The sequence below is a fragment of the Malus sylvestris genome, chromosome 6 (assembly GCF_916048215.2).
Source record: "Malus sylvestris chromosome 6, drMalSylv7.2, whole genome shotgun sequence".
NCBI classification, from domain to species: domain Eukaryota; kingdom Viridiplantae; phylum Streptophyta; class Magnoliopsida; order Rosales; family Rosaceae; genus Malus; species Malus sylvestris.
The window spans coordinates 25,599,131-25,608,236 of record NC_062265.1 but is presented as its reverse complement, the minus strand read 5'-3'; the positions used below and the strand labels follow the sequence as shown (position 1 = coordinate 25,608,236).

Genomic DNA, 9,106 nt, shown 5'->3' with positions numbered 1-9,106 from the left:
ACTTTCCACAGGCTTATTCTTGAACTGTGCTGGAGGGTTTTCTGGTGCCCTTCAGAGTATAAGGCCGACTCAAAAATTTGAGGGTCAAAACAAGTCCATCAAATCTAGAGTACGTTCGACCTTGATGATATGGGATACTTTTGCTGTTGACGGAATAATGAATGTGGTATGGAAAGGTGTCGTGCTGTAGTGATCTGTTTCAGCTCACCGTTGAACCTTCTGCTTCAATCTTTTGCATGGCAGAAGTGGTGTGCAACCTTTGCATTTAAATGGTCCTTCAGAACATTCCTTCATAGTGACTCATCCACACTTGGCAGCTTCAGTGTAAAGAGCCAATATCTGATCAACTGTCATGAGGTATTTGCCGGTGGAATTCGTGACCTTGACAGCAGTTGAGGATGAGTACTCGAGAGCAATGCTAAGTAAGCAACCAGGCAAAGGCTCCAGGCAGTCAGTTCCAAATTGGAGGTTTGATTTCAGGTTCCGACTGACTGCTCTCTTTCTCCTTGTCCTGCAGGTGTGGACAAGGACAAAGACAAAGACAGGGAGAAAGCATGATATGGGATACTCTTGCTTTCGACCCTGATGATATGAGATACTCTTGTTCTTGGTGTGGCTTATTTGCTGAGGTATTATCGGGGGGAAATAAAGCTGAGTATTTCGAGAGGTTATGTTGAGGGTGCCTTTTCGAATGTGAGAAAGGGTTGAGCATTTTTGCAGGTTTGCCTGTCCGTTGAGGAGGGAGGTCAATGTATATAGGGATTTCCCAATAACAAGTAGTAATGCTATTCCTTTACCCTTCTTGGTCACAGCAATGTAGTGTGAGCTGCCAGCTTCACGTGTTTTAATTTTGTCAGAGCACTTTGAAAAAGTGGTATGTGGTATCTGGAAAGCTGATATTACGTGTGGAGATTACAGACAAGCTTTATCTAAAGAAATCTGGCTCTCGAAGTTCTGAGAGTTGTGCCTCTTCGGTTTTCGAACAAGCAATCCCGTCGAGGATTTGACTCTCGAGATTCGGAAAGCGGTGCTACTCCGGTTTTTGAGAAAGTAATTATGTTGGGAGTCTTTTCTTGAATGTGAGTAAAGGTTGGTCGTTCTTGCCAACCTGTCTTGCCACAAAACACGGAGGTCGACACACATAGGGACTTTCCAGTTGTCAAGCAGTGGTGCTGTTCCTTTACCCTTATGGGTAATAGTAGGGTAGCTGGCACTTCGAAATTCTCGTACCTAAACTTTGTCAGAGATCTTTGACAAAGTTATATGTGGTACCCGAGGAGTTGATGGTGCATATGGAGAGCGGTGATTGATCAGTAAGATTCATGTGCTTTCTACTTCACCAGAAATCTTCGACAGATTGCCCGTAATTTCCGCAAAGCTGATTGTGCATGTGACAGGTGCTGACGAGGCTGCAAAAGCAGGTGCTTCTTCGATTTCTGAGATCGGCCCTCGTGGTCTCTGAGCAGCCCAGCCTTTGAGAAAGCATTCGCCTCTTCGATTTCTGAGATCGGCCCTCGTGGTCTCTGAGCAGCCCAGCTTTTGAGAAAGCAAACGCCTCTTCGATTTCTGAAGCTCCGTCGAGTGCAGATTTTTATAGAGGCTGGCATTAAGTTCCACAGCACACTTGAATCTCTACCAGTAGAAGCTCATTTCTTGCACTTCTAAAATCTTGATTTGTCTGACCTCTTCCTTCTTCAACACATTTGAAAATGTCTGGACCCTCCGACCGTCGTTTTGACTTGAACCTTGGAGAAGAGACAGCCACGCCTTCTCCAGACAACATATGGCGCCCATCCTTCATATCCCCTACTGGTCCTCTTACCGTTGGGGATTCTGTGATGAAGAATGATATGACCGCTGCAGTGGTGGCCAGGAACCTTCTCACTCCCAAAGATAACAGACTACTTTCCAAACGGTCTGATGAGTTGGCTGTTAAGGACTCTCTGGCTCTTAGTGTTCAGTGTGCAGGTTCTGTGTCTAATATGGCCCAACGCCTATTTGCTAGAACCCGCCAAGTTGAATCATTGGCTGCTGAAGTGATGAGTCTCAAACAGGAGATTAGAGGGCTCAAGCATGAGAATAAGCAGTTGCACCGGCTCGCCCATGACTATGCTACAAACATGAAGAGGAAGCTTGACCAGATGAAGGAATCTGATGGTAAGGTTTTACTTGATCATCAGCGGTTTGTGGGTTTGTTCCAAAGGCATTTATTGCCTTCGTCCTCTGGGGCTGTACCTGGTAATGAAGCTTCAAATGATGAACCTCCAATGCCTCCTCCTTCTGGGGTTTTGTCAAGTACTGAGGCTCCGGATAACCACCCTCCGGTGCTTTCTCTTTCTGGGGCTCTACCGACTGCTGAGACTTCCCCTAAGCAACCTTTGTGAAGGCTCCCTTTTGTTTGTTTATTTTGACTCATGTATATGTACATATTTGTGGCTTATCGAAAATATTAATAAATAAGCTTTGCTTCATTTCAACATATTGTGTTAAATACACCAAAGCCTTCTTCATAAAGTTCTTTGAATTTTTGCTTTTGTTGAAACCTGTATTGTTGAAGCTTTGTGAGTGAAGCATGTAGTTTGAGGTAGTGTTCCCTTAATTTCCCGAGTGAGGAAAACTTCTCGGTTGGAGACTTGAAAAATCCAAGTCACTGAGTAGTCACGAACTTTTGAGTACCAAGGCGTAGTAGCATATGGTGGGAGTCCCCCAAGTCTCTAGTCGAGGGAGTTGACGAATGAGGTGTCTTGCTAATAGCCCCGGACTTTTTCTTCATAGATTTTGTTGATGAAGGTTGCTAGGCCCGAATAAGTGGAATTGCAGAAGGTGTAACCGTTGGTGCATTAACATCATAATGGAAGCATCACAATGATGGAAGCATCACAATGATGAAAGCATCATAATGATGAAAACACCATAATGATGAAACATCATAATGATGTTTCTTTGGTGGAATTGTTTTTCATTTCCCCTAACAACCGGAATTGTTTTTCAACATAACACCATCATCTGTAGGTCGAATCACAAAGTTGTCTTCATGAAAGTTGTTCGTTAATTCCTTAACTACAACATATCCAAATTGGAGAGCCATCGGAGCAGTACAACTCCAGAAATCCAGGTATGATGAGTGACTGGTTATTATTTTTCTGTCAACCCGTCAGATTTGTTGTGAGCTTCGAAACTCCATTTTCTCTTGTTCAGATCGGTATGTTTTCTTCATTGAAGTTGTTCCTCAGCTTGTGAACTACAACATATCCAAATTTGAGATCCCTCGGAGCTGTATAACTCAAGAAACTCAGGTATGATGAATGACTGGTTATTATTTTTCTGTCAACCCGTCAGATTTGTTGTGAGCTTCGAAACTCCATTTTATCTTGTTCAGATCGGTATGCTTTCTTCATTGAAGTTGTTCCTCAGCTTGTGAACTACAACATATCCAAATTTGAGATCCCTCGGAGCTGTATAACTCAAGAAATTCAGGTATGATGAATGACTGGTTATTATTTGTCTGTCAACCCGTCAGATTTGTTGTGAGCTTCGAAACTCCATTTTCTCTTGTTCAGATCGGTATGCTTTCTTCATTGAAGTTGTTCCTCATCGACTCTTTCATAACATATCAAAAATTCAGGATGAACTAACGGTTAAATATTTCCAGATCTTCGAAACATCACAACAGCTTCGAAATCTGCAAGAAGCCGACTATCATGTTTGGAGCTTCAACACTTTAATTTCCGTCGCTCAAACAGAAATGGTTCCTTCTTGAAAGTTGTTCATATGCTCAAGAACTATAGGGTGTCCAAAATTCAGCTCCATTGGAGAAGAGCAGAGGTTGCAGAAATTTGATAGATGAAAGGAGGCGGAAGAGGGAGAGAGAGAAAAAGTCTCTTGGGTTGGATTTCTATTTTGGGGCAGATTCCAATTTTTGTAGCACCTTCATTATTGATGAATTGCTTGTACTTTTGTCCATTATGAAATTTGGGACTTTGGCTTGTTGTTGGATCTATTATAATATGTTTGGGAACATATATAAGTGAATAAATAAGAAGGAAAATTTTGGGCCCTTGTGGGTGTAAAACAAAAAATGTTTATGTTTACCCAAGTGTTTTTGTACAAGTTCAAGGGCATCTTGGGTTTTGTGAACAAAATTTGTTTATTTGGAGCAAGGTTTTGTGTTGAAGCTTTGTAGGTGAAGCTTTGGTGTTGAAGCATTGTGGGTGAAGCTTTGGAGGTGAAGCTTTTCGGGTGAAGCTTGTTGGGTGAAGCTTTTTAGGTGAAGCTTTGTGGGTGAAGCTTTTTAGGTGAAGCTTTTCGGGTGAAGCTTTTTGGGTGAAGCTTTTTAGGTGAAGCTTTTCGGGTGAAGCTTGTTGGGTGAAGCTTTTTAGGTGAAGCTTTGTGGGTGAAGCTTTGTGGGTGAAGCTTTTCGGGTGAAGCTTTTTGGGTGAAGCTTTTTAGGTGAAGCTTTTCGGGTGAAGCTTTTTGGGTGAAGCTTTTTGGGTGAAGCTTTTTTAGGTGAAGCTTTGATGGTGAAGCTTTGTGGGTGAAGCTTTTTAGGTGAAGCTTTTTGGGTGAAGCTTTTTAGGTGAAGCTTTGATGGTGAAGCTTTTTGGGTGAAGCTTTTTAGGTGAAGCTTTGTGGGTGAAGCTTTGGAGGTGAAGCTTTTCGGGTGAAGCTTTTTGGATGAAGTTGTTTTTTTTTTTTTTTTTTTTTTTTTTGGCGCTTGACACGGTCTTCATTTGCTTGTTTTGTAGTGACTGTGGAAGACAGATTGCTTTCTGATTGAGAAGGGTTCCGGCATCGCTTGCTATGAATGTAAAAGAGTGAGGGCTGAGTTGGCTAAATTACCTCTTTATTGAATTCATTGCCAAATGGCCTTCATTACATAGGATGCCGAACGGCTATAGCTCAACACTTGTACATCGTGAGTCTATTTGTAGTAGTACTTCAAGTGATCAGCGTTCCATGGATGGCCAAGGGTCTTGCCATCGGAGCTTCTAAGTGTGTAAGAGCCAGGGCGACTGATGCCAATGACTTCATACGGTCCATCCCAGTTTGGACTAAGTGTGCCTTCACTCGGGACTCTGTCGCAGAGTAATCTTTTCTTTAAGACCCAGTCTCCTATTTTGAAAGAACGAAGCTTGACCCTAGAGTCATAATAGTTGGAGATGCGCTGCTTGTAGGCGACATTCCTCAAGTGAGCTTGGTTTCTGTGTTCCTCGACTAAATCCAAGTTGAGGGTGAGTTGTTTGTCATTTTCACTTTGAATGTAGTTCTGGACTCGGAATGTTGCTTGCTCGAGCTCAACAGGGACAACCGCCTCTGTGCCAAAGGCAAGTGAGAATGGAGTTTCTCCTGTTGAAGTCCGATATGAAGTGCGATATGACCAAAGAACTTGGGGTACAAATTCTGGCCAACAGCCTTTAGCTTTGTCCAAGCTGGTTTTCAAAGTGCGCTTGATTATTTTGTTGATGGCCTCAACTTGTCCATTAGACTGGGGATGAGCTGGAGAGGCAAAGCATAAGTTGATGTTGAACTTAGAGCAGAACAACCTGAACTTCTTGTTGTCGAACTGTTGCCCATTGTCAGTGACTATCGCATTGGGAATGCCGAATCTACAAAGGATGTTCTTCCACACGAAGTCTTCTATCTTTGCCTCAGTAATGGTTGCCAAGGGTTCTACTTCGGCCCACTTTGTGAAGTAGTCCACTGCAACGACTGCGTAACAGACTTTGCCCTTCCCTGCCGGCATTGGGCCGATCAAATCAAGTCCCCACTGGGCGAAGGGCCAAGGGCTGATCATAGGAGTAAGAGGCTCTGGAGGGGAATGAGGAATAGCCGCATATCGTTGACATTTGTCACATGAGCGGGATACTTTGATGGCATCCTGGTGGAGTGTTGGCCAGTAATATCCTTGGCGAAAAGTCTTGTGTGCTAGGGACCGAGATCCAGCATGATCTTCACAGACTCCCTCATGTATTTCCCGAAGGACGATTTCTGCCTCGGCAGGCGTAAGACACCTTAAGTATGGCAGGCTAAAACCTCGCTTATAGAGTTGATCATTGATGATCAGGTAGCGGGTAGACTTGTATCGAATTTGCTTAGCCTGGACTTTATCATTTGGGAGGGTGCCATGAGCAAGGAAATTATAGATCGGGGTGATCCAACTATCCCCCTGTTGTAAGTTGCATACTTCTGCGGCCATGGTGCTTGGTGTTGCCAACAGTTCGACATGAATTTTTCTTCCAATCTTGTCTTCCACAGCCGAGGCGAGGCGAGCCAGGGCGTCTGCATGACTGTTTGCCGCTCGAGGAACTTGGGTGATCTGGTAGTGGAAGTGCTTGAGCAAAAGTTGTGTTTGCGCAAGATATGCTGCCATGGAGCTGTCCTTAGCATCAAAGTTGTTGGTAACCTGGTTGACCACCAATTGGGAGTCACTGAAAATATCAATTTGTTTAACCCCGAGGTGTTTGGCCAAACGTAATCCTGCTAGAAGGGCTTCATACTCGGCCTCATTATTTGATGCCTTGAATTTGAAACGAAGAGCATACTCCATTGCTACTTTGTCGGGTGTAGTCAAGACTAGTCCCGCTCCACAGCCCTGTTGGTTGGATGAGCCATCAACATACAGACTCCATGCTGGGGTTGTTGGTTCTATCTTCTGAGCTTCCGGGGGTAATGAAGCCACTGCTTCAGGTGTAGAAGCAATGTCAACCGGATATGTGAAGTCGGCAATGAAGTCTGCCACTGCTTGGCCTTTCTCAGCTGGCTTTGGTTGGTAGGAGATGTCAAACTCACCCAACGCTATCGCCCATTTGATCATTCGCCCAGACGTGTCAGGACTCTGGAGTATCTGTCGAAGAGGGTGATTGGTAAGCACGATGATGGAGTGCGCTTGGAAGTAAGGGCGGAGTTTTCGAGCAGACATGACCAATGCCAGAGCCAATTTCTCAATGTTAGAGTACCGTGTCTCCGCATCTTGTAAGGCTTTGCTAGCGTAGTAGACAGGTCGCTCAATATTCCCATCCTTTCGAATGAGAACGGAACTTACGGCTGAAGCTGATACCGATAGGTAGATAATGAGAATGTCTCCTACCTCGGGCTTGGAGAGTAGAGGGGCTTTACTCATGTACTCCTTGAGGTTTTTGAATGCCTCGGCACATTCATCAGTCCATGTAATGTACTTCCTACTTCCCTTAAGTGCTTTAAAAAAGGGAGCACATTTGTCTGTGGCCTTAGAAATGAACCTGGTTAAGGCTGCCACCTTGCCAGTAAGGCTCTGGATGTCCTTTGAAGTTACCGGTTCCTTCATGTCGAGGATTGCTTTGATCTTCTCGGGATTAGCTTCAATGCCTCGTTGGCTAATCATGAAACCTAAGAATTTGCCAGAGCCTACGCCGAAGGCACATTTGTTGGGGTTTAACCTCATTCGATACCTCTTCAAAATAGTGAAAGTTTCAGATAGGTTGGTGATGTGTTGGTCAGCATGTTTGCTCTTGACTAACATATCATCAACGTAAACTTCCATGCTCTTCCCAATCTGCTCGGCGAACATTGAGTTGACTAGTCTCTGATAAGTCGCTCCTGCATTCTTTAGGCCGAAAGGCATGACTTTATAGCAGTATAGTCCTCTGTCGGTAGTGAAGGCTGTGTGTTCTTGATCCGAAGGGTTCATGAGGATTTGGTTGTATCCTGAGTAAGCATCCATGAAGCTCAGGAGTTCACACCCGGCCGTAGAGTCTATAAGTCTGTCAATAAGAGGAAGAGGGAAGCTATCTTTCGGACACCCTTTGTTTAGGTCGGTGTAGTCAACACACATTCTCCACAAGACCTTTTGAAGCAAAAGACTTTCTTTGGTCGGATTTTTCTTAACAAGGACCACATTTGCTACCCATGTCGGGTAATTGACTTCGCGGACAAAGCCTATGCCTTTGAGTTTTTCAACTTCTGCTTTCATTGCCTCGTATCGTTCAGCGTCATAAGATCTTCGCTTCTGTCTCACCGGCTTGATCTTGGGGTCAATACTCAAACGATGACAGATGACATCGGGAGAGATGCCTGGCATGTCCTCGTATGACCAGGCGAAGACTTCAGTGTTCTCTTTCAAAAAAGATATCAATGCTAACCGAAGGGGTGGTGACAATGTGGTGCCAATCTTCACCATGCGATCTGGATAATCTCTTGAGATAGGTACCTTCTCCAACTCTTCAGCAGGTTGGGCTTGCTGGGTGAAAGAGTCATCTCGAGGATCATCGGGTTGATTGTTGCTATCAGGAAGATCCAAGTTCGCTTCATCTAAGCTGGTCTTTGTGACTTGGTCATGTACAGACAGGGTTTCCTTGGGTCCGGGCAAGTGTTGTTGCTTAACTGAAGTGTTGTAACATGATCGTGCACTAAGCTGATCTCCTCTGATGTAGCCGTTGCCATGGGGGGTTGGAAATTTCATCAACAGCATATGCGTGGATACCATAGCCTTGAGATCATTGATGCCTGTGCGCCCAAAGATGACATTGTATGCCGTTGGGCAGTCAACCACTAGGAAGTTAGTGGTAATGGTAGCCGTGTAAGGGCCTGTACCAATAGTAAAGGGTAAATGTATGCTCCCTAAGGGTTGCACGATATCACCGGAGAAGCTTATCAGAGGAGAAATCGAGCGATCGAGCAAGTGTTCAGCTACACTGAGCGCCCTGAAAGCTTCGGCAAACATGATATTGACCGAAGCCCCTGTGTCTACGAGGATTCGTCGAACATCAAAGTTGGCTATGTGAGCCTCCACGATCAATGGGTCGTTATGAGGGTAGATGATGCCTCTTTCTTCCTCAGGGTAGAAACATATCGGATCCCAGTTAGGTTTTTGATACTTCCCTCCCCTGATGTCTTCCACGTGAAACACTTGGTGACCAGGCCTCAGACTTCGTTCACTGTTTTTCATGGCCCTATTGGAAGATTCAGATATGGGTGTGCCGCCGCTTATGGAATATATGACATTCACCTGGCGTTGGTTACGGTTATCCCTTTGAGGGTGAAGAAGGAATTGATCAATTTTTCCTTCTCGTGCCAAAGCTTCAATACGATCACGGAGGATGATACATTTCTCGCTATCATGGCCGTTATG

At 44.6% G+C, this 9,106-nt stretch overlaps 1 long non-coding RNA gene across 1 annotated transcript; it reads left to right on the top strand.

Annotated features, from left to right (window-relative positions):
* Window positions 1-2,367: 2,367 nt before the first annotated feature.
* Window positions 2,368-3,997, top strand: LOC126626540 (uncharacterized). The gene is made up of 2 exons (XR_007624720.1): window positions 2,368-3,477; window positions 3,653-3,997. It is a non-coding gene; the product is annotated as an uncharacterized LOC126626540 (long non-coding RNA).
* Window positions 3,998-9,106: the final 5,109 nt, after the last annotated feature.